This window comes from Orycteropus afer, unplaced genomic scaffold (genome assembly GCF_000298275.1).
Source record: "Orycteropus afer afer isolate SDZICR_OR568_19922 unplaced genomic scaffold, OryAfe1.0 scaffold00582, whole genome shotgun sequence".
Classification (NCBI taxonomy): Eukaryota; Metazoa; Chordata; class Mammalia; order Tubulidentata; family Orycteropodidae; genus Orycteropus; species Orycteropus afer.
In genome coordinates, this window is record NW_006922169.1 from 732,485 (window position 1) to 735,984 (window position 3,500).

The following is a 3,500-nucleotide window of genomic DNA, read 5'->3' on the forward strand; positions in this document are numbered from 1 at the left end:
ACAGCCAATGACGGTGACCTCCCACACGTCCCAGTAGAAGTGCCCTCCATCGGACATTCAGGGGTTGATTTTAGGAAGCACATCACCATCCTTTCTTCAGTGGAACCTCTGGGTGGACGCCAATGTCCAACTTCTCAGTGAACAGCCAGGCACGTTCACTGGTTCACAGCTTATGCCACCAAGGCCTCTCTGCGTGGGGATGTGTTCAGTGACCGAGGAGGGCTTGTCACTGTTTGTACAATACTCTGCAGCACACAGACTTGCCCGTACACCTCGTAGATGATCTGGCTACTACTCAGGGCATGGGTATTATTGTTTCTGCTATTGCTGGCTTCAGAGGAGGATGAGGAGCTCAGGGACACCGGGAGAGACAGTGAGGACGAGGCCTCGTGTCTCCGATTCCCCCTGCGCCCTTTTCTCGCTGTGCACCAACAACCCTCAGAAAACTCCGTAGGGGGTGGAAGTGGTGATTTCTCACAGTCGCGTTTGTCTTCCTGGAGCACAGATGGATGTGTGCGCGTGTGCACACACACACCTACACACTCACGCACGCGGACACACTGAGAATCCTGTGTTCTCTCAGGCAAACCCCCCTCCATTCATCAAAATAGGAAACCTGAATAATTCACCCCAAACTCATATCCAATAATGTAAACGCTCACTATGACTGACAGGGCTGCAAACCCCCGGGCTCCCCATTGCTCTGGGCGAACACAAATTAGGTGGAACAGACTGCACACGGGCGAGGCCGGCTCCGAGCCTGTGACACGTGGGAAGGCGTCCCGTTTGTTTGTCAGAGGCCAGGAAGCGTTATAATTATTGGAATAAAGAAGTGGTTTGAAAGTGATGTCAAGCAGCTGGCAGCCTAATGATTCTGCAGACAGGCTGTCAAACAAGGAGCTGTACCTGGCAGGGCCTTTGTTTTGGCGGCTTCAGGATGCTGATCTCGTCAAGACCTTTTAATGCCGAGTGTTTAATTGGGGGAGATGTGCCCTTACGGCATGTGCTAAGGCCTCAGCCAGGACAGCATTCCTGGACTTGGGCAGTGCACCCAGGGCTCCCTCCTGTCTCTGCAGCACAGGGGCCATTTTCCTGGGGGCAGTGTTGCACAGGTCAGCTGGGCTGGACAAGGTTGGTGTGGGTTTGGTCTAGATTAGGCCTGGGCTGGGCTTCCCTGGGTGGGCTGGCCTGCCAGCTCCAGGCCACGATCTCCCTGGAGGAACTTCCTGGACTAGCCTTTCTCTTCTGGGGCACAGGAAGCCATGGAAGTGGAGCCCTACTTCCTTGTCTAGACGCACCTGGAAAACTTCCTGGGCTGGGGGTGTGGGTGCAGGTGCCACAGTTGGTACCATTGGGAGTATAGGGATCTCGGTATCTCAAGCACACAGCAAGAGCAAGGACCAGGACCGGGAGAGTCAAAATGCAAGGCCTGCTCCCCAGTGATAGGCCCTGTCTCCTCCCCACCCTGTGCCCTGCTAACAGCTGCCCCAACATGGACCCAGCATAACAACCTCCACACTGCGCTAGTGAGTGGGACCACAGACCCTCCCACACACTTTGTCAACATCTTACAGATGCACTGTGTCCCTTGAGGAGGTGCCAGGAAGGAGCTGGCTCTGATCTGCTCACTGACCCCACTCACTTAGTAATGAGGACCAAAGCCCCAGTGGCTCTCATCTTGAGGACAATTTGCACTCCAGACGGATGTACTCCTACTGGGTTCAGACTGGGCCGAGTGGACCCAGCTCTGGGGCAAAGCTGACTTGCAGGCACAATGCCGGGGCCTCAACAAGATTGCTGTCCACAGGTCCATTCTGGAAACACCTGAGGAATTCAGGTGTGGATTTAAATCCCTGCTTCTCCGATATTGACTGCGTGACTGTAGGTCAGTGATCACCTCTTTGAGCTCAGCCTCCCTGAAGAAATGCTACCTTCCTTGCAGGCAGACAGTGAAGAGTGAAGAATTGGACATCAGGCAACAACCACTTGCAACAATGGAACCGCTCGCTCATTTATGCCAAGAAACTTGGAAGACAACTACCTGGCCAACTGACTGGAAGAGATCCACATTTATGCTCATTCCAAAGAAAGGTGATGCAACAGAATGTGGAAATTACTGAACAGTATTATTAATATCATATGCAAGTGAAATCTTGCTGCAGATGAATTAAAAAAAAAAAAAAAAGTGACAGCAATACACCAACAGGGAACTGCCAGAAATTCAAGCCAGATTCATGGATTCAGAAGAGGACATGGAACAAGGGATACCACTGCTGATGTCAGATGGATCTGGGCTAAAAGCAGAGAATACCAGAAAGATGTTTCCCTGTGTTTTATTGGCTATGCAGAAGCATTCGATTGTGAGGACCATCACAAATTATGAGTAACATTGAGAAGAATGGAAATTCTAGGACACTTGATTGTGCTCATGAGGAACCTGTACATAGACCAGGAGGCTGTAGTTCAAACAAGGGGATACTATGCTGTTTAAAATCAGGAAGGGTATGAATCAGGATTGTACCCTTTCGTCATACTTATTCAATCTGAATGCTGAGCAAATAATCCAAGCAGCTGGACTACACAAAGAGCATACCATCAAGATTGGACAAAAGCTCATTGGCAATCTGTGATATGCAGATGACACAGTCTCGCTTGCAGAAAGTGAAGACTTGAAGCACTTACTGATGAAGATCAAAGACCACAGTCTGCAGTATGGATTACACCTCCACACAAACAAACAAAACTCCTCACAAATGGACCAATAAACAACATCATGATAAATGGAGAAAAGATTGAAATTGTGAAAGATTTCATTTTATTTGTACCCACAGTCAACACCCATGTAAGCAGCAGTCAAGAAATCAAATGGCTTATTGCATTTGGCACATGTCCTATAAAAGAATTCTTTAAAGTGTTAAAATGCAAGCCTGTTATTTTTAAAGACTAAGGTGCATGTGATCCAAGCCGTGGTGTTTTCCATCATCTCGTAAGCATGAGAAAGCTGAACAATGAGTAAGGAAGGCTGAAGAAGAATTAATGCATTTGAATCCCTGTGTTGGCAAAGAATAGTGAATTTACCATGGCCGCCAGAAGAGCAAACTAATCTGATTTGGAAGAAGTGCAGCCGGACTTTCCTTACAAGTGAGGATAGTGAGATTTTATCTCACATGCTTTCACCGTAGTATCAGGAGGGACCATTCTCTGGAGAAAGATACCATACTTTGCAAAGCAGACGGTCAGCAAGAAAGAGGAAGACCTTCAGTAAGAAGGGTTAACACAGTGGCTGTAACCGTGGACTCAAATAGGGCAAGGACTGTGAGGGCGCTGCAGGAGGGGCGGCATTTCATTCTCTTGGACACATACATGGTCACTGCGAGTTGGAACCCGCTCAATAGCGACTACAAACAACGTTTTGTGCACATTTGCAGGTTTTCTAACTTGGGTGGAAGCTGCTCAGGTGGAGACTTGCTATGCTGTCTGGGTCTTTGGATCCTCTTGCC